The following is a 23,473-nucleotide window of genomic DNA, read 5'->3' as shown; positions in this document are numbered from 1 at the left end:
ACACCCTTTCAGGAGACGTTGTAATATTAATTGGTCCGTTCAGTCCTTCAGTTACAGATTATCCTCCGGCGACTTCAATCGTTGCTTATTTGATCGGCTTGCTCATCTGTTGACAATTCTCTCTCTCTCGGTCACCAGATTCTCCAGTCCATTCATCTTCGAACACGAAATCCCAACTTCATCATCACCCGTATGATTTCATGTTGAATGAAACAGATTCGCTGTTGTTATTAAGTTAATTGATTCCAAGTGTTTCTTTTACTTCTACATCTTTATAGACATTTGGTTTATCTCCTTCATATGCACATGATGATGATGATGATGATAATGAAGGATGGTATGCACATGGTGAACTGCTTCCACAGTTTTAAAAGAATGCCCCTGCTAGGGTTAGCAAGGTATGATATCAAAATCTGCTAAACTTATGGGTATTTTAACATTAAAAAATAGCTGAAATATCAATATTTGAAGACCAATCTATGAGATAATGACTTCTGTAATGTGAATTTTGCAAAACTGAAGTTGCTATCATAATCAATTATCATCATTGGTTTTGAAAACAATCTATTTGTGTAAAAAATTACCTATTAAGAAAGCATAGCAATTGTTTCTTGTTTTCATGTGCTTGCTATCCCTATAGGTGTTAAGTGTAGCATGTTGCGTGTTCTATAGCTACGATGGAAATCATGCTTCAAATGAAAACTCATGTGGACAAGAAGATTCAAGCTTGTTTTCACTTTGGAAATCCGGAGAACGAATTCAATTGCTGGCTAAATTTCTCAATATGAATTTAAATGCGAACAATAGAGTTGGTTTGCTCCAGTACCGGTCCATCATTATCCAATTCATTCTAAGTGGCTTATATATGCAGAGGTACAAGTCCTTAATGATGTACTTAATTTCTTTGATCCGTATATTTTTAACTTTATTTGACTTTTGTTTTTCTTTTAGTCTTCAGATGAAATTTCTCATATATTTGCGTCATGGGCAACGTTTATTAAACGGGTCAAATGTGTTGGCGTGACAAAATGGGTTGGGGGTAGTCATATACACGGGTTGTAACCGGGTCGAACGATCTATTTACAATCCAATCGAACAAGCCCCATTATTTACACAGATTATATCATACAATATGGATGTGAGTGCAACTTATTCGTTGTGAGTTTATAAGGCCAACAAAGTTATATTATCATATAAAGAGGTTTCATAAATTTCATTTAAAAATCAAACTGACACCTCAATGCATTTTAGGTTACCTAAGTTCAAAACAGAAGATATTTCATGATCTTGAAAAGACATCATATGCAGTAATAAAAAGGGGAAACAATGACTTGTGAAGGTATAAACTATATCATATGCAGTAATCTGTTTGGTTGTTTTCGTTCGGTTTTGTTTAAAGGTGAACTAAAAAACCAGGCTGGTACATAAACCAGCTAATAACAGAACCAACACCAATTTTAAAACTGGCTTGAGAGAATCTGGTTTGGAGTAGCGTGGACCATAGGGTCCTAATTGGGTTGAGAAATCCCATGTTGAAACTGGTTAAACCCGAACTGGCCCCGTTACAACCCAAAACTGGTTTCAACCCAAACCGGTCATATTCCCTTTATAACCCGGTTTCAACCAGAAATGCTTTTGACCCAATACCTGCTGTTGACCAGGTTTGACCAAACCCCTAGCCGATTTCAACCCGAAACGATTTGTACAAGATAATAAGGCCTCTTTTTGTTCTCTTTTGAAACTTAGTTTAAGGTTTATTGTTCTTGTGGGTCAATTAATTCTTGATTATTAAGTCACCAATAAGTAAAATTTTTAAAATTTTCTCTCTTTATTGGGTATAATTCTTTTAACATAAAATCATTTTGGCAACTGTAATTTTTGCAGCACAAAGCCCCAAAACAGTTAGGGACTAATGTCTGAAGTTGAAGTCAAAATCAGGATGATGGGAACTGTAAGCCTGCTTCAAGCAAAATCTATTTTGAAGTCTGCCCATAAACCCTAGCCCGCACCACATTTTATGATGACGAGTGTGAATTTACAACCGTCGGTATGTAGTACATGTGACATATAAAGTTTTTTTTTAATTTAATTCAGTAAAAGGTTTTATTAAGCTGATTAGAGTATGAATAATAGTATAAAAAAGCCTAATTATTTATGCATGACTATATGCATCATTTTATGGAGTTATACATGAAACAGATATCGTATCATCATTCGTGTCTTGGCTACAATGACAAACAGAAGGTTTTAATCCATTAAAGCCTAATATGTGGTGTTAACTTAGCTTATATTCAATTAAGAGTTATAATGAACTCCTTTAGAGTACCAAAATGAATTTTGTTTTTTAGGAAATAGCATTTTTAATTAATAGTTTGTTGTTTGTCATTTTCTGACAACCCACTACTAATAAACATATTTGGATGCAGGTTTGCGGAGACCTAACAGTTGACTACCTCAAAGTGTTCTTTATAAGTACTCCGGATGCTGCTAATATGTTGGATTGTAAGTGTCGCTTTACTTGTACTTTCATTAGTCATAATTATGTTAACTTTCATTTTAATTGCTTTATATACGTTTGTGTTTGGTGGGTTTCTCAAGTAGGTTACATCACCCACCGGGTTCAAGTAGACTAATATTAAAACTAACTTTGCAAGGTGTTTGTACAAATTGTGGAGCAGGGAATACTTCATTCTTTGAAGCAACATGCCCACTTTCAAGTGGGGGTACTACCAACTATGTCCGATGTGCAAACTAAGGTTTGTTACTTTTTAACAACTTAGATTTCTTAATTAAAAGAAAATCCAGATCATTATCTAAACATAGTAGTTATGTTACTACATAATCTAAAAGTAAAAAAAAAAAAAATTGGCCCCAAAAATGTTGATGGGTACCCACCTGACCCACATTAAAGGATCACAAACTGTTTGTAATTTTCGGGCTCGATGATTGTTGAACGGTGTAGTCGTAGGCACAACATTTCAAGTCTGGATATAGTAAACCTTGTTGTTTTACAAAGGACTTGATCCAGCCAGCACAAGCCACAAATGTGTTTATTTAATTTTAGATTAATTATTGAGGTTTATTATAATTGGTTTGGTTGCTGACATCTATAGTTCCTGGTGATTTCGTGTGCAGATTCACGAGTTTGGCTTTCCAAAGGGGAAAGATAGATGGTAGAGACCACGCGAGCATGAGCCCATCATGTTTGCACCAATGCCCCTGTACATGGCAGTGATAAGATGACAACTTAACGGTCAAAGGGGGTGGCAGTGATGATGCTAACGTTTGCAAGTTGCTATTAATGAAGATTTGTGTTGGCAATTGAAAAGGTGGATGTAGCAGGTAATTTGTTGATGTACGTAACTTGTTATCTGTTACAAAATAAGTGGAGTTTATCGGACTTTGTTACCCTCAAACTACCATTCACGCTTAGAACTGAGGCTATTCAAGATTTGGGTTCTAACCTGTGATAAAACGGAAATTGTAGTCAATATTGGGTAAGCTTTGTTTTTGCTTTCTTAAAAAAAGAATATATTTTGTAGGTTATAATATTGGTGTTTAGTGTCACCTATACTAAAAATATGTTTGGATTTGTGCTATATCTAATGCATTTGAAGGGCCTCTTCGCAACACGCGTGTGATAATACTTTCAGTTAGTTTTATTGTTAATAAAGTTTATGATATATTTAAGTTAACATATCATCAATGTTAATTTGTAATACTAAATAATAATACATATTTATAAATTATCCAGTTCTCTAATATGGTTTCACTGAACCAATTGGTCCTATACATGTAACAAATATGTCACCGATAACATTCTCATGCGCCCCGCCGAGAAGCGTGGGCTCCTTTGCTAGGCCATATACGTGTTCATTTACAGGCTTACCCTCTGTAAATTGTGTAATTTTTGTCACTAATCTTTGCTTTTGTTGGATACTTAAAAGGTGGGTTTGGGTCATGAAATGAAACTAAACAACTGTTCTTTATTTCAGTAATAATGGTAATCAAGAAAGTTGTTTTGTATATACTTGTGCTTCTTGATTAGCTATTTCAAGGTCATGAAGTAGGGTGCATTTGGAGCACTCACAACAATCAAAGGCAAAAGAAACTTGAAATGCAAAGATGTATTTATCTTTTCTTGATCCTGGTACAACTATGCCATTTATGTAAACTGTGAATATTGGTAGACTTCATTGGTCTTTCTTGCATTTTGTAATTATGCACCAATTTGAGTCAAATGGGTTAGAAAGGATGCTATGTGCATCCAAAGGCACAAAATGAACAAATCGATTTATTAAAAACGTAAGGTTAGTTTTGTAATAAAAAGCTATTTTATACGGTATAAACATGAGTTCGTTTGCTTTGGATAGTGTTTTAATGTGAAACATAAACAAACATGCTTGTTATTGAATAACCAAAGCTAATTGGTTTGGGTTATTTCGGTTATTGGTTTTTGACAATTTTAGGAAAATATATCCACCAGAAAGCACGAGCTCACATGCTAGGAATATGCATTTAAAATATAATGTTTTACTAATGGTTATTTTGTTTTAAAATATTTTATATTTAAAATTATAAAATATATTTTTTTTTATTAAACATGAGTTTCTTTTGAGACTTGAGTATGTAATTTTTATACAATGTGTTATTGATTATACAAGGCACCCAAGCAGTTATTATGATTGCCAACACTATTATTGTTATTGTTTTGAAGTCTTCTCTTGTGCATGTTTCATTTAATCAAGTAATATAAAGAATCTAGGTCAAGGTGCATGTTAAGAATTATTCAAGCTTCATTTAGGAATGATCTTGTGTATATAAGTGACCGGGTCTAGCGCATTATTTGCACATCAATGTTAACTTTTATCCGGTGACAACCACCGAGTGAAATCTTAGTCCCAAATCCATTCAGTTTCTTTTGTCATTACTGTAACGCGTCATTTACCAGTCCGTCAAAAGCTAAACTATGGCCTAGGAAACCAAATATGATACACGTCAAAGGACGGGTATATAACTATACAATATATCTCAAAATGATGATGAACTAAATGAAACGAGTACCGTGTTACAAATTGTCGCCAAACTTTCATCTTATAGTTTTTTTTTAAGATAGAGGTATGCATAAATTACTTATATACATAAATTATGTTTTATTAACTTAATAAAAAAATACAACTTAAATGTGTAATATATTGTGTTTTATTTATTTATTTTTGGCTAATGTTATATACAACGACAAAGCTTAGTGTAACCCTCGGATCCACCCCCTCCCCCTTTCCCTCAGTAGTGCCATAACTAATCGAACCACTACTGACCAAATACTTGTGTCCTGCTGCAACGCGCGGGCTCTTCTACTAGTCAACAATTATGCCTGGATTGTGTTCCAGGTTCAAAATTTATCACCTTCAATTATCAACCAAAAAACGAATCAATTGTAACACACAAACCTGGGAACTAAATAGCGATTGGAATGATTAATCACTAACATGGAATCGATTATCGATTGATCGAAGACGAACGGGAGAGAGAGAGGTTGCCGATAAATTTCCATAATATAGAATCTGTTGAAAGAAAAAAGAAACACATAAATGATGGATATATATCATCATCGGAAGGGTGAAATCTCGAGACTATTTCGTGACAATATATAATCTCTTTTCTAATTGATTTTGTTAGTGCACGGTTTTGCGTCTCGAGTCTTAGTATTTATCTTTAACGTATTTGTCGTTTTGATTGATATAATAAAATATTAAGGTATTAAGTTAGTTCGTTAAATGTAATGTCTAGTTCGCTAAGGATGTTTAGCGAACTAAGACTTAAGTTAGTTTCCTCCTGATTCGTTAAGGATGTTTAACGAATCAGGAGATGATTCGTTAAGTTATTTATCTGATTATATATGTAACGAAGTAGTGTCTAGTTCGCTATGGAATGTTAGCGAACTAGACCTATCTTCTATATATAGTGAACTCTGTTCACAAGTTAATTTAAGTTTTTGAGAGTTAATTAACGAAACTCTGTCCAAATCTCTCTCGATCTCCATCTTAATATTATACATACACATATATATAACTAATACTAATAATAATAACATATAACATATAATCATTAGCATCATGAACTAGATCCAGACAATCGATTAAGGTAAACATAGATCTGAGATCGATTTAGGAGTTCTCAAGTGGTATCAGAGCTTTCGGTCGTTCGATTGCTCTTGATTAGTGTGTTTAATTGAAATTGGAACTGTTTTAGTATTAAGTTTGGTTACCAGTTGAGTTTGATTCAGTTTGAACGTGTTTTGGATTGAATATGGATCAATTGGATTGGTTCTGAGGTTGTTAAGGTATTGGATAGGTGAGGTTGATCGGAATTGAGGTTTTGGTTTATGTTTTGATTGTGTTTTTGTTTGGATTTGGAATTGACCGAGACAGGGGATTGATTTGTGGTAAAATTGGTTATGATTGTCGATGAATTGGATTACGGGATTCATACGAGTGTAATCGCGTGTGATTGACGAGTATTGTGCTAATTGATTTGTATGATTTGGTTAAGAATTGACTGTGTATTACAAATCTAATTTCTGGGTTTGGTGTTCATCATTTCCAGAAAATCTGGAAATCTTCTTTGAAGATTTGTAGATTTGAACATGATTATGATTCGTCATCTTATTCACGTTGATTCGTTAACTGATTCAGTCAATTCGTTATAAATTCTTAGTGATTCGTCAACCAGTTCGTTTCATCATTTGATTCGTGTCAACTGATTCGCGTGACACGCGTCTACCTTGGAAATTATGTTATAACAACCTTTTCCACGTGACATTAGGTGTCAGAGTTTGTTACAAACGGTTGTAACAACCTGATTCGCTATAGGTTGATTCGCTATCAATGTAGCTTGTTCGTTATCCAATTCTCTAAGGATTTCTTAGTGATTCGTGACAGGAAACTTTCTAATTCGCTAAGCTTGCACTTCGTGATTTGCTTAGTCAATTCGTTAGTCTTATTGATTCGTTGACCATCTGTTTCGTGGTTTGACTGATTCTTTGACCGTCTAATTCTTTAATCTTCGGATTCTCTTAAATCATCTCTGATTCGTTAACATTAATCTTTACTTTGTTAAAGGGTGATTCGCTAAACACTGTTCACAATTCGTTACACTGTTTTTAGTTCGTTAACTAATTTTAATTTTAAATCCTTAAAGTTTGAAACTTTTACAAAAATGGCTGGTATGTACGCACTAGCTTCTCAAAACATGTTGATGCAACAAATGTTACAACTGGACACAGAGATTGGCTCACATTCAAAATGTCCACGTCTGATGAAATTTAGCGATTTTGCTAAATGGGAACCTCGTTTTCGTGCTCACTTGGGTTCCGTTCACCCTGACTACTCGTATTGCCTAGATGAGGTATATATTGCACCAATGATTGGTGATGACACTATTGGTTATACTCCTAAAGCTATTTCTCAATATTCACAAGAAGAGAAGAAAGCATTAGAGATCGAGATAAAGGCTTATTCTACTCTTACTATGGCGTTACCCGAAAATATCTTTCATCAAGTGGGTAGCATAAAGAGATGTGCTTCCTTATTCCAACATCTTCGTATGAGAAGTATGGGGAACACAGCTGAGAGTAAGAAAGTAATGCTCAAGTTTCAGTTTGGAAATCATGGACTTAAAGTGGAACATGGCTATGATCGTCCGTAAAGTTAAAAGATTCATACAGAGGACTGGAAAATATCTTCCGGCCTTAAATAAGAAATTGGGATTTGACAAGTTGAAAGTGAAATGCTATAATTGTCAAGAGTTTGGGCGTTTTGCAAAAGAGTACCGAAGAAAGAGTATACCAATCCTCGTGGTTAACATCAAAGTTCTTCTACACCACGAGGTAGTGATGCTGAAAAGAAACCTTCTACTTCTACATCACAGGCATTGTTGGCAGATGGAAATGATTGGTCACAACGCTTACTTTGTAATGACAATCAAGCAAATTTGGTTATGTTTGGGCTAACTAAAGACTGTCAAGATGCAAGTGAAAGTGAGCTATCTTCTGATAATGATTCCGAGTCTGATTCTGACAATTCATGTGACAAATCTCCAACTGTGTTTGCTTGCATGGCTAAGATCAATGAGGTTAGTCATTCTATCTCTGCTACTTCATCTGTTAAAGTAACATGTGTGGATTGTGAAGCTAATAAACCTAAATTAGAAGCTTTGAAATATCATAATGATAATCTCATAAGATAAATTGCTTCTTTGAAGGATACTTATCGACAATCTCTTGAATCTCAAATGAGATCTCGAGACAAGATTGAAGCATTGTCGACAAGTAACCACAATCTCAAGGCTGAGTTATCTGTGAGAATGACAATTAATGACCAAAAGTTTCAAGAAATTTTGAAACATAGATCAAAGATAACCGAGCTTGAGAATGAGGTTCTTGAATTGAAGAACAAATTGGGTAAATTTAGAAACTCTTCTTTTCTGTTGAATGAAATTATTGAAGTGTCTGGAAAACAAAAAGATTCAAAGAAAGGTATCGGTTTTGTTGAAATTCGCCACCTTTCATAATGATTATAAAATTAATACTTTTGCTAGAAAAGAAGAGGATTTGATTGAAAAAGAATCTGCGATCTCTGAGAAATCTAAACCGGTTAAAACAGAAACTGTTAAAACCCAAGTTGCTCCTCAAAAACCTCATGTTGAAAGCAACAAAGTCTTTGTTGAGAATGTTGACAAAGTAATTATCGAAGACGTGTTTGAACCTGAGGTAATACACAAGAATAAATCCCAAGTTCTAATCATATTCTTTGCGAGCCTCAAGAATTTGAGGAACCTGTGTATGGTTCATTCAAGTCTCAAATGAAAAAGGAAGAAACTGTGAAAACCAAACCAGTGAAGGCAAAGAAGTCAGATAAACCAAAGATTTCTGATCAGGACTTGATGCGTTTCATTAATCCTCCTATTTCTAAGCCATCATCTGTTAGGGTTTTTAAGTTAAAAGGAATGAATACTATGTTCACTGAAAAGATATCCCGATTAGTATTATTAAACCAAAACTAATTGAGAGCATCTTTTACAATGAAACTGACAAGTTGAAAGATTTGGAACGTCAATATGTTTGTGCCAAGACATCAAAGTCATCAGACCCAGTACTAAAAGCAAAGCAATTGTTAAAACAAGCTAAAAAGGTTCAGTTTGTCAAATCAACTGGAACATATACATTGAAAAGTTTTTCCAATTGTTCTAATCTTGATTTTTATATGAAAAAGAAGTCTGTCACTTCTGATGATTTGGCCAAACGTTTCACTGAAAATGTAAGTTATTAACCTTCGGTTGCCTATGTTTCTACTAAACCTCAACATGGTCATGTTGACATGCGAAGTTGCTTCTTATGCGGTCAACAAGGTCATGTAGTGAGAAACTGTGGTCAACAAAGATCTCAAAATCTCCATCCTTTTGTCAAGGACCATTCAAAACCGGTTCCTGTGATAAAGGAGATCTTGAAACGACCAATGCCGTGTGAGGATGATACACATATCATGTTTTCTAACATGAATCCTCGTAAGGTAATTCATGTGCATGAAACTCATGGTCAAGTGAAACCAAAATTCGTTCCAACTGAGCCTATATGTAGGAACACGAATTCAAATGTTGTTGAAGCTGCTTATCTGAGACGAAAATCTAGAAAGCCGGCAACATCTTCTCAAGTTGCTGAACAACAGTTGAAGTCTGTTCAAATTAATGATCAAAGAGAAAATCAAAAGGTGCCCAAGACTGAGGCCTGGGCTGCCTTTTTGAACTAATCATCTTTACTTTGTGTGTAGGGTTCATCCAAGACTGTGTCTGGTGAAAACTGGATAATGGATAGTGGATGTTCTCGTCATATCACTGGAAATCTCGACCTATTAACCAACGTGAGAAATATTCAAAGGGGGTTATGTAGCGTTTGCTGGGAATTCTAGGGGCATGATCACACAAGAAGGTGATGTTTCAAATGGTTACATTACTTTTGAAAAGGTTAATTACTGTGACAAGGTGGATCATAACTTATTGAGTGTGTCGCAAATTTGCGATAAAAAGTACACTACGATATTTACTGATAAAGAGTGTTTATTTTGAAACCGGGTTTTGTGATTCCCGAGGACATGGTTGTCATGCGATCACCACGATCAAATGATATTTATGTCTTAAATATGAGTTCTAAAGTATCAACGTCTATCGAAACATGTTTTGTCTCTAAAGCAACCTAGAAGGACTCTATTCTATGGCATCGTAGAATGGGTCACATTCATGTTCGAAAGATGAATTATTTAATGGCTAATGACTTAGTTGAGGGTGTCTCGTTGAAGAATTTTAAGTTATCTGATCACTTCTAAGTTATTATCTGATCACTCTTGAACGACTTCATACGGATTTGTTTGGTCATGTGAATCGTGCGAGTATTTCTAGGGATTGGTATTGTCTTGTTGTCACTGATGATTATTAAAGATACTCATGGGTGTTATTTATGAGTTCAAAAGATCAAACGCCTGTTTTGGTACAAAACCTTATCACTAAGATTGAATCACTATACAAACAAAAGGTGAGGAGAATCCGTAGTGATAATGGTACTGAATTCAAAAACACTGTATTGGATTTCTTTTGTGTTCAAAAAGGAATTCACCGAGAATATAGTGCACCTTATGTACCTCAACAAAACGGTGTTGCTGAACGAAAGAATAGAACATTGATTGAAGCTGCAAGAACTATGCTTGCTGATTCTAAGCTTCCCGTCCAATTTTGGAATGAGGCGGTGAATACAGCTTGTTATACGCTTAATCGGGTTTTAACTGTTAAACGACTCAAAAAGACAAGTTACGAGCTTTTAAACAATCGAAAGCCTAATTTAAAGTACCTGGAACCTTTTGGGTGTCCGTGTACAATGTTGAAGAAGGATACGGGTAAATTTGAAGAAAAAGTTATTGAAGGGTATTTCTTGGGATATGCATCTCCAAAGAAAATGGTATTTAACTTCACGTCTGGTTGTGTTGAGGAATGGTACCATGTGGACTGTCAAAAGTACACAACTCCTCCTCAAGGGAAAGGTACCGACTGGATCTTTGACTATGATAGTTTATTTAATTCATTTACTCCATCGACTGAACACATAGACGAAGATCTGGTTCGAGCATACTTTGAAGATCATTTGGCCATTCCACGATTTTCAAGTTCTAATGATGTTGAAGCTCCACCTATAGCTCCAACTAAAGAACCTCATGTTGCTTCTCCAGCTGCCTTTGATAATGTATCTACTTCTTCTGATGATGATCAAGTTAATGATCAAGTTATTGAACTTGATAGTGATGTTTCATCTCCCGAGCTTGGCGAACATTACACTAATTTATTTGATAATGTTTTTGTTCCTGAGAATCCCACTCTTCAGATTCATGGTTATCATCCACAGAAAAACATCATTGGAGAACTTGATGTGGGAGTACAAACACGTCATCAAGTTGCTTCGTCAAGTGAAAATAACGTATTGTGTGCATATGCGGATTTACATTCATCGGGAATTGTAAATCTTGCAAAATTCACTTGCTTTCTATCTCAAGTTGAGCCAACGACGGCTCGTAAGGCACTTGAAAATCCTTCTTGGGTAGAAGCTATGCAAGAAGAATTACAGCTGTGACACTCGTCAATTTCAGGTTAACTCCGTTAATCCAAACTCCGTCAATTCAAACTTAAGATCACTTAATCTATAACGCACATCTCATTACATTTAAACTAGGGTTTTAAATGATGCTTGACAATCACTACACATGTAGTCTTTCGGGATTGCACCGAAACGCAAACGAGTTGACGCAAACCATTGGTGAATAAACGACAAACATCCAAACAATAATTATTGATAATTATGTGTTAGGCTTATGTGATATTTGATAATATTGTGTAGAACATTAACTCAAGATGCAAACAAGTTACTTTATGCTAGAAAAGTAATATTTAAAAGTTGAGGGGCCTTTGTGTAATATCATTATTATTAAATAATATTAACAAAACCCTAACTCCCTCCCCACACCCCTTGCGACGGCAGCCATCACCACCACCATATCACTTCCGTTTTGGCTTTGTTTTTCATAATCGGAGCATCCCGCACTTGTTTCTAGTCATCTCTCACCTTCCTCTTGGTTGTTTCTGCGTTTTTAAGGTATAAATATGAAACCCTAATTCTTGAATATCATGTGTTTAAGTGTTCTTATGCTTTGTATGGATTAGATGATGCTTGATTATGTTTCAGTTATTGATTTAAATGATCATGTGTGATTTTTAACGGTGAAAGATTGTTAGATCATCGATTGTTCATAAACCCTAGAGGGTTTACTACTGATTTCTATGGATAATTATGTTTATTGCATGTTTGGGGATATGTCGTATGCTTAGGATGCATGCTAGATGTTTGTGTGTGCTTGCTGAATTTTAAACTTGAACGAGGTGTAACTTGTTAAATATAAAACAAAACTGGAATATTTATGAGTCTAAAAGGTAGTGCTCTGAGTTTAGTTTTCAGAAAACCCAACCACGCCTGATTTGGAGGTGTTTTGGTTGCTCAAACGATTTAAATGTGATCAAAGGTCAAAACTGGTACTGGACAGATTGTAAGTTATGTTTAGACAACTGTAACTAAATGTTAACGTGGTAATTGGTCGAGATTGTTAACACTACAGTGTACTAGGTTGAGTCTAGTTTCTATAAAGTCCAAATTTGTAATTTTTGGACGTGTAAAAGTTAACTTTTATTATTTTACAAAACTGAAGTGCAAGTCTGAATTGTGAGGTCTGCTGTTAGGTTGTTTTGTAATTATCATATCTCATAAACCACAAGACCAAATGGGTTGGTTCCACTTCTGGAAGTTAACATGAGTTAAGAACCTAACCCAATTGGTCTTGCATTAATTGGAATTACCATTTAACGGGAATAACAAATAACATTCTGTTGCGCATGATTTTGACTGCTGTGAGTTTGCTGTAATGTTTTGATCATTGTGAGAAATCTATGTGGAATAAAAATACAATAAAAATAGTTCTGGAAACCTAACTCATGTGTGCTTTTGTGACAATTTTTGGTGAATTAATTGATATGTTATGATCTGTTGAATAGAGTAATCTTTCAAGTAGAATTCTGTCTTGATAAAACTAACTGCTGAACTATATGAAAATACATGAAACGTGCTTATTGCTAGATAATTGCTATGTTTTTTACTAAATTGCCCTTGTGAGGAATGATTGCTAGTAATGTACAATATTAATACTTGACACGTAAGTAGTTGTTCACACATGTAACGTATCACCAATGTGTTTGTTGAGTCACACACAATTCACACACGAAACGTATCTCATGCATAGGTATTATGTGCCGAGTCTAGAGACTCAATAATAGTTCCAACACTTAGAAAATCTCATTCTTGTTTTAGAACGCTAGTGAGGATTTTCTGTGACGCGCATCTCTTGGTTGACTTGTTTTTGAATTCTTCGCAAACATTGAGTTTCACGTTCCCCTTTTTCTCTTTTAAACGCTTTTCACTTGGGGGAGATAACATACTCCAAAACGCTTAAGATTTTGTTATTAATTATATATCACTTGTAAAGGCTAAGTGGCAAACGAACCAACTAAAGTCCTTCATAACATCGAACCGTTTAATATTTGGATAATAGGGAGTCATTGTTGAGTAGTACTACTGGATTTGACAAACCCCACCCAACTCTAAACTCGACTGGAGGTCGAGTGGGTGTAATCTTGGCTAACACGTTTCCATGGTCGTGGTAGACATGGTGGCAAGGCAATTGATAAACAGTCAGCTTCGGTGTCGAACACTTAGTAATACTTGTTGTATAGGCTAGCTACCTATCGATATATAATTGACATAACATTATCTGGTAACACAAACGCAAACGCAAAACGTAAACGCAAACGCAAACGCTTTATTTATATAAACTTGTGAACTCACCAACCCCGTGTTGACACTTTTAGTATGTTGTTCTCAGGTAGCCGAGGCGGGCGCGCGGTATAGGAACATGCATTACACTGAACTCTATCGTTTTTGCAAACTTGTTTTTAAACTGTTATTAATTGGGTTTTAAGTCGTCCTGCGTGACGCAACACTTGGTTTATGATTTTACGCTTCCGCACTTATTTACACTTAAATGTTTTCGTGGTTTTGAAAACTTTACTTATGGTTTGATTATAACTAATGATTCCGATCCTGTTAGTTCACACCCTCTGACGGTAAAACTCCGTTAGTGGATTTTGAGGGTGTGACAACAGCAATTTGCACGTTTGGGTGTTTGGAATTTAATCGACAAGCCTGCTAGAGTCAAGAAAGCGATTTCGACTAAGTGGGTATTTAAATGTAAGAAAGACGATCGAGGGGTGATTGTCAGAAACAAAGCACGTTTAGTAGTGCAAGGTTTTCATCAGCAAGGGGGTATTAATTACACAGTAGTATATGCTCCAGTCGCAAGATTAGAGTCGACTCGAATCTTCCTGGCATATGCTACTTACAAGAATATCAGGGTCTATCAAATGGATGTTAAAAGTGTTTTTCTCAATGGTGAACTACACGATGAAGTGTTTGTTTTACAGCCTCCTGGTTTTGAAGATCCTGATTATTCGGACCGAGTTTACCGATTAAACAAGGCCCTGTATGGTCTACATCAAGCCCCGAGAGCTTGGTATGGCACGCTCGCCGACCATCTGACTAATAATGGCTTCAAGCGAGGGACTGTCGACTGCACTTTATTTCATAAGACTGTTGGTGATGATCTTCTCCTAGTTCAGATTCATGTTGACGATATTATCTTTGGTTCTACAAACGATACGTTGTGTAAGGAGTTCGAGAAGTCCATGCAAACGAAGTTCGAGATGAGCTCGATGGGAGAGATGAATTTCTTTCTAGGGTTGCAAGTTCACCAGTCTGCAAACGGAATTTTTATTCACCAGACCAAGTATGTGAACGATGTCTTAAGCCGATTCAAGATATATGCCGAAAAAATCCCTTCTACTCCTATCCCCGTGGGTCACAATTTATCACCGGATGAATTGGAGGATACCGTTGATCCTACCCTCTATCGTACCATGATCGGTTCTTTAATGTATCTAACGGCTTCTCGCCCTGACATTATGTTTGTTGTTTGTCTTTGTGCTAGGTTCCAAGCAAGTCCACGAGTGACTCACCTAGCTGCGGTTAAGCGAATACTTCAGTATCTGAGGGGAAAACCAGACATTGGGTTGTGGTACCCCAAGGACGATCACTTTGAGCTTACTGCCTTCTCAGACTCGGACTATGGAGGTTGCAAGATCAACTTCAAATCAACGACTGCAGGATGTCGATTTTTAGGAAACCGGCTTGTTTCCTGGCAGTGTAAGAAGCAGACAACGGTCTCCACTTCAACCGCCGAAGCTGAATATGTTGCGGCCTCGAGTTGCTGTTCCCAGGTTTTGTGGATACAACAACATCTTCGCGACTACGGTTTGAAGTTTCTTACTACTCCTATTTTGATTGATAATTCTGCTTCATTTTCTATCACAAAGAATCCCGTCCAACATTCAAAAACAAAACATATCGAAATTCGATATCATTTTATACGGGATTGCTTTGAGAAGAAGTTAATTGACCATGAGAAAGTACATACTGACTTTCAAAAAGCCGATCTGTTTACCAAAGCTTTTGACAAAACGCGTTTTCAATTTCTGCTTGGTTTAAATGGATTGAAGACCCTCGCAGATATCCTTAAACAAGGATGACTATCTTTATTTTCTGTCAATTTTTCATTTAAAATTTATTTTGGTTTTAGGGGGTGAAAAACTAGAAAATACAAAAAGATTGTGCTTTTCGCTGTATAGATAAAACCCAAAAACAATAAAAATTCTTAAAATCCAAAAATATTGTGATTTCTTTTCTTTAATATTTTTCCTTTAAAATCTAGAAAATACAAAAAGATTGTGCTTTTCGCTTGTATAGATAAAACCGAAAAACATTAAAAAAATTCTTAAAATCCAAAAATATTGTGATTTCTTTTCTTTAATATTTTTCCTTTAAAATATTTTGAAAAACCAAAAACATTTTAAAATTTGAAAATCCAAAAGGATTGTAATTTAAGTTTGTACAGAAAAATCCGAAAAACCAAAAATATTGTTACATTTATTTTGAAAAGAGAAAAAGACAAAAATATGGTGTCTTTAATGTATGTATAGAGAAAAACCTAAAAGATTTTTGCATGCGTTCACTGAAAAATATGTCAATTATCTACATTTGAAAAACATGTACTTGTATATGTTTGGTCCTGACATTTACTTGTGAATGATCGGGTTAGCCATTCACCTGAAGCATGCTTGCATGTCTTGGTCCTATTATTCACTTGTCTAATTGATAGAACAGCCATTTATTTATAGACTTAAGTTAACTGGGGCGATTAAATTTATCTTTATTTTGTTTTATGCTCCTCAAAATTTTGAGTTTTTGAAGCAAAAGGAGAAAATGATAGTACATTGACTATCTTGACTCCAAATCCAGCAAGAACTAAGCTTAAAAGACTGAGTGCTTAATTGCATTGGTGCATTGGTAGATCTTAAAACAAACAAGTAGAGTAAAGTATGTGATATAAACATAAAGAAACACCAAATTGAAAGGGATTTTAGTCTCTAGAAAAAATCTCGGCGAGGATGGCAGAAATGTAATAACCTGTCATACTCAAGCCTTATACTTGTTTGATCAACCAAAAATAAAATAAAGCAAATAACAAGCTTTGAGTCTTTATGCGGCTTAATCATCTGGGTATATATATGCATGAATATTTCATTCGCTTTTAGAGCAAACCCAAAGTCATTAAACTTGATCACTGCTGTACTTCGTACAAATTTCCAAATTACTGACTTGATCAAAATCCGCTGTTAGTCACACATTGTTCCTCCCTTGCGCGCGTCTTAATACCATTAAGAAACAGACCCCATGGGATACAATTTATGTAAGCCGACAGATGGACTCGTGCATATTCACTCATAGTAAAAGAAAATCAATGCATTGCTCATAAATTTCTATAAAATTCAAAATTTTGATCAACAATATAACGGTTTAAATCAAGTTGGGGTGATATGGAAAAAATCAAATTAAGCTTGAACCGAGATTAGAGGCTGATAGTTTCTGATATTCTGTGCTCTAATTGAACCTTTAATCATATCACAAAAACACTTGAAAGTTTGTTATTAGATTTAAGTGGACAACAATACCAATGACCGACTTAACACCAGTCATAATATCGTTGAAATATAAAACTGTGATGGAAGGGCAATTTGATCAATATGATTCTCTGCTCAAACTCAACAAAAATACAAAAATATGTACTGTTTTTTGAAAAACATATATAAAAAACAAAAAGATTTTATATTTCTTATTTCGGATTCTTTTCATGTAAATACATTCTTTATATATTACAAAATACCAAATATATTTTTCATTTCGTTTTTACTTATTATTTAAATTATTTATTTGTCGGTTTCAAAAAGTGAAACGGATTTTAAGGTATTCGATTATCGAGAGAAAAGTTCTCGTGATTCTTTTAAAATTAATTTAGATTTATTAATTCTTTAATTTATTTTATTTAATTTATTTATTTGATTTATTTATTTTATTTAAAGTTAAAATTAAATAATGGTTAATTCGTTAATTATGGATAACGAATTAGGGTATTTTTTAACGAACTATAGTCTTGTTCGTTCACCTAATTCACTTCCGCACTCTGTAACGAAACACAACTAGTTCGTTATACATATTTAACGAATCAAGCCATGAATTGAAACACGGAATGAATCTAATTCGTTATGCCACGTACTACGTTAACCTTAACAAATTGGCTAATTCGTGAATTCAAATTTCTAACGAATCTGTTCAATTCGTACATTGGGAAGTGTGAAAAAAAGTGTATATAGGACGGCGTGCAAACGAACCGTCATATACACTTTCTTCTTCTTCCTTACTCACACTGTTACTCTGCAAAAAAAAATTTCCCGATTTCTCATTCATTGATTCTCCGCATTTTGATCATATCTTTGAGTTCATAAGGTAATGATGATCACATCGTTATGATTTTCGTCAACATTTATCTGGGTGTGATGGTTTAATTATGCGGTTTAGTAATAGGGTGTTTTAGGATCCTTTAAACTTTAATCTTTAAACTGTATTGAACCTTGAATCTGTTACTACTTTGAACGGAATTGATTTCCGAGATCAATGGTGACATTTAATCTTGTTTGTAGTACTGATTGATGAACTAATTGTGTGTGGTTGTTTTCGGGGTTTCATACTACGGTTAAACCCTAACTTAAGTAACCTATATCATGTATTGGTTTCTCAAATCTATATCATTGGTATCGTTGTAGGTTTCAGAGACTGATTTGATCTTTTGTTTGGCTATTGATCGATAATTATGGAGTAATTGATTTCCATATTGCACTCTTGACCTTGAGTGTTCTTGGTTAATTTTGACTTTGACTAAGTAAAGTCAAAGATTAAGCCAATTTTGTGGCCATTCGTTATACTTAGCGAATTGGAACTATTTGTGTCCAATTCGTTAAGTAATTCAAACGAATTAGAATAGCGACTTAATATAACGAATCAATGGTTCTGACGAATCAATAGTTCTAACGAATCAGATTGGTATTCGTTAATTATAATGAATTAGATTGCTAGTTCGTTACCTTTTATAGTGATTCGCTAATTCTACTTCGTTAAATTATTTACTTGATAGTGAATCAGTTGATTCAAGAACGAATCAGATTGTTTTGATAACGAATGACATTTCAAAATTAATTAATTAACGTAACTTGATATTATAAATTAATACAATATTCCAAGGATCTAACCGCGTCGATACATTACTTATATACACGGGATTAAACCATAATTATAGTTTACATCTAAATGCTTAAAGTATATAACACTTGTGTGATTTCTAGACTTCCACATTACTAATATACAATACTATTTATTCAGGATTATGGCTGATAACATGGAACAAGACCCTCCTATTGATGCACCACCACAAGTTCAGGATGCACAACAAGCTCAAGATGTTGGTGAACCAGCTGAGGAAGCTCCTTTACTTCCTTATGATCCTCGACACAATGTGTGTGCTTTTGTTGATACAGACTTTCCTGATGAGGATGTCTTTGGTGGTATGCTAGCATTTCTACTCCGATCTCGTATCCATTATGTTGTTACTGCTAATCCGGATATTAGATTTAGCATAGTTCATCAATTCTGGAACACTACTCAGTATGTAGAAGTTGAGGACCATATAGCTGTGTGGTAAATGACAAACCAGTTGTCGTCTCCGTTGAAACAGTTCGACGAGTGTTACAATTTGATGATACAGTTGATTATCCGAGTGAATTTGATAAAGAATTGATCAAGGGCTTGTTTAGGCGATTGTTTTATGCTCACGATCTCACTGCATCCATGTATAATAAGGCATACTTGTGTCCCCAATACAAGTATTTACTTCATGTTCTTATTCATTGCCTTGGTGGACGTAAGGCTGGGTTTGACGAATGTTGTATTGCACTACAATCAGCATTTGTTGCACTTATCCTAAACAAGCGTTACAATTTTTCTGAATTGATCTTTGATCATATGAAAGAAAATTGTATTCCAGGAAAGAGACGCGTGAAGTTCTTGATGTATCCACATTTTGTTCAACTGTTGTAAATGATGCTATTAGAGATTTGGTGCTTGATCCAAATGATGAGAATGATAAGTTTAAGCTGGATAACATGAAGGCAGATACAATGCGAAGAATGAAACAGTACCGTCAATCTCCTCCTCCCAGATTCAAGAGATTGATAGGTCATCCTGCTAATCCTGATTATGTCTGTCCTCCCGAGGATCGCCGGATCCATGATGACTCGGATTCCGAGCGTGAGGGAGGAGAAGGTGGGAACGATGGTGATGATGGAGGTGATGGTGGTAATGGAGGAGATGGAGATGGTGGAAACGGTGGTAATGGTGATGTAGCTCTTCGAGAATAACAAGCTGCTGTCGAAGCTACGTTAGCTGCTACCATTGCAGCTCAACGTGAACGGAAACGAAAGGGTAAAGCACCGGCTTCTGAGGTTCCAGCAAAGAGACGAGTATCAGCTGGAGCTGGTGTAATTATTGGAGTTACACCGTCTCGTTAAACCATGTACCAACGCCCAGTAGTGCCGCCTACTACTAGCACTCCGGCACTTACATTGACAACAAAGATGGTCCCTCATGAGCAGTTGGGTATGATTCCACAATCGGCCTTCACTGAAATACCATTGCCGTCTGCTACACTTTCTACTGTTCCTCCAACACCGTCTATGAGGCCTCCTTCACCTAGTGATATCTCATTTATGAGAATTACAAGGCCTCAGGGACCAATCCAGCATGTTCATCCATCTTTGTATTCTATGCCACCGAATCGTCAGAAAGATATGCTTTTGAATCTATTACATTTGTATGAAAATCAAATGTCTGCTGACCGTATGAATCAAGAATGCTTGATGGAGAACCAGAAGAAGCTAATCAGTTATGTTTCTTTCTGTCAAAAAGAAACAAAAGCCCTACGTGAGATTGTTGAGTCTCAGGGGGTGAAGCTTAAAGAACAAGAGGATCTGATCTTGCAATTAACTTGCAAAGATGATGCTTTAAAGAAGATCAAGAACGATGAGGAAGATCCTGATGAATCTGATGCTGCAGGTGAGCCTAAACAAACTCAAGACCCAGCTTCAGGTGTGGGTACGAGTTCTGTTGATGATTCGAACAAGCAGGTTATGGTTTATCATGATTATACGGCTGCCAAACCAATTGAAATGATCGAGGCCAATACGATTATTTTTATTGATGGTGAGGGGATGGTTAGAAGCATGGTGAATGCCGATGAGATAAATGTGGGGAAGTTTGTTGATAAGTTGTCGACACGAAAGCAGATTGCGATCTTGCTTGGTCTGAAAGAAGACGAGATGACCGTGTTAGAGACTGAGCCTGATGCTGAAGTAATTAATGATGATGAGATCTTAAATGATCCTACGGTGGAGATGAGGACGGATTTTATTTATGAGAATGAGGAGGTTGAGGTGGAAGATGTGACTGCTGAGGATTACCCTGATCTGTTTCAACACACCAATGTTAATCAGGGTGCTCCAGTATTTAATGAAGAATCGGTAAAAGAAGCGGAAGACCATCTCGAGAAGAACTCTAAAGGCAAGAATGTCTTTGACATGAAATCAGATTCGCTTCTCGACCCATCTCTTGAGGAGATTCAGAGTTGGTTCAGAAACAAGAAAGTAAGTAAGATTATCAAGGCATTCAGGATTGTTGATCAAGAACATAAATAAGAAGGTATTGCACGAGCCAAAGCCAATCAAAAGACTTCATTTAAGGTCGTGTCAAAGGTGTAAGGTAATATTGTTTCTTGGATGTTTGAATCTGAACTTAAGGTATATATTGTGAAATGGGAAAAGGGCGTCCAGTATTACGAAAGGATGACTGATCTTCTTTCATTACCGAGAAGGGATGTACGCACTCTGGCATATCGTCCGTTTATTAATCGCGGGGATGACTAACATGAAAAACGCTTTCACCAACACTTGGTGTTTGAGGTGAATCACGGTTTCAAGTATTTTAAGCCACAAATTCCTATCCGCAAGCGTCTCAATGAGATTGATCCAAAAATGGGTTGGAAGAAGTTGGTTCTTAAAGTAAAGCCGCCGAAGACGATGAAGCGGGTGCCGGTGAAGACACTAAACCAACACATGCATTTATCCTTCAACCGTTGGTACTACGATAATCGTACTGGAGAGGCCGTCATTGTTCTTGGTACAGGGTTGAAGACTGAGCTGATAAAGATCATTGACCCGATGTGGTTGGTGAATTTTACCGAGACCGACAATGATGTGCTACACAAGAGTAGGATTCTGATTGAGTGCAATGAAGACTATGACCTGGCTATGCAATTCCAACGCGTTGTGTGTGTTTGTTATAAAAACGGAATTCATAGTTGCAGAGACTGGCAGTCCAAGCGCTTCAAGTAATTTAAAGACAAAGAGCTCAAGACGAGAGGGTGTCTGTTAGTGCACGGTTTTGCGTCTCGAGTCTTTGTATTTATCTTTAACGTATTTGTCGTTTTGATTAATATAATAAAATATTAAGGTATTAAGTTAGTTCGTTAAATGTAATGTCTAGTTCGCTAAGGATGTTTAGCGAACTAAGACTTAAGTTAGTTTCCTTCTGATTCGTTAAGGATGTTTAACGAATCAGGAGATGATTCGTTAAGTTATTTATCTTATTATGTATGTAACGAAGTAGTGTCTAGTTAGCTATGGAATGCTAGCGAACTAGACCTATCTTCTATATATAGTGAACTCTGTTCACAAGTTAATTTAAGTTTTTGAGAGTTAATTAACGAAACTCTGTCCAAATCTCTCTCGATCTTCATCTTAATATATACATACACATATATAACTAATACTAATATAATAACATATAACATATAATCATTAGCATCATGAACTAGATCCAGACAATCGATTAAGGTAAACATAGATCTGAGATCGATTTAGGAGTTCTCAGATTTCAAGTATGATAGTGAAAAGGTAAGGGTTCAAAGACCTGTGAAACATTAAAACTACCAAATCACTCACCTGAACCCTAGCAGTAGCAGCAGCAATATCCAAATCACTCCCTTGAACCCAATCGACAACGAAATCAATCGTGAAGAGATATTCCACAGATTATGGAATAACTACTGTGAAGAAGCAGATAATCGATTAGGGCCGGAGGCTTTTGCAATTCTACGAACCTGATGAACCAAATTGAAACAACTATTGTGGAGAACCCAGACTTCAATTAGGATGAGCGGAGGTCTTAAACGCATCATTAGATCTTCAACTGCCATAATTGAATGTGCAATTATGTTACAATTTAAACCTATCATTAATTGGGGCAGGCGAAAAGAAGATTAAACGGAGAGGGTGGATTAACCGGAGATAGGTGAGTTGCCGAAGGAGTTAAACATGCATTTAATTTTACGGCGTCTCAGAGAGAGAAGACAGGAGATGAAAGGCCTCCTATATGTATTATAATGTAATATAGATATGTCGTACATAACAAATATAATAACAATAATTTCTTTTTTTACCAATCGCTTAAATGAGACGTATTGTTATCCTATTAACGCCCGAACTAAATTATCTCTTATCTTTTCGTTATTATTGTATATAATATTTATTTTATCTATTAAAATTAACATAAATAATAATAATAATAATAACAACAAATAATAATAATAATAACAACAATAACATTAATAAATATAATAATAACCTTTATAATTAACGAAAATGTATCTAATAATATTTTAATGTTACACACAACCATATCGAATCTCAAAACCTGTCATAAATCTTAGTAATTCGT

General features: G+C 35.4%; 1 long non-coding RNA gene across 3 annotated transcripts; it reads left to right on the top strand.

Annotated features, from left to right (window-relative positions):
* Positions 1-108: 108 nt before the first annotated feature.
* On the top strand, positions 109-4,064 carry LOC143565435 (uncharacterized). Of its 3 annotated transcripts, XR_013141070.1 has the most exons (7): positions 109-398; positions 641-873; positions 952-1,138; positions 1,252-1,339; positions 1,885-2,047; positions 2,427-2,756; positions 3,136-4,064. It is a non-coding gene; the product is annotated as an uncharacterized LOC143565435 (long non-coding RNA). The 3 variants fall into 3 exon arrangements; XR_013141071.1 differs by having other exon boundaries at positions 959-2,047; XR_013141069.1 differs by having other exon boundaries at positions 952-2,047.
* The last annotated feature ends 19,409 nt before the right edge of the window (positions 4,065-23,473 follow it).

This window comes from Bidens hawaiensis, unplaced genomic scaffold, assembly GCF_021521415.1.
Source record: "Bidens hawaiensis isolate Kalapana, Puna unplaced genomic scaffold, B.hawaiensis_p1.1 tig00022333_1, whole genome shotgun sequence".
In the NCBI taxonomy this organism is placed as follows: Eukaryota; Viridiplantae; Streptophyta; class Magnoliopsida; order Asterales; family Asteraceae; genus Bidens; species Bidens hawaiensis.
This window is presented reverse-complemented; position numbering and strand designations above follow the sequence as displayed.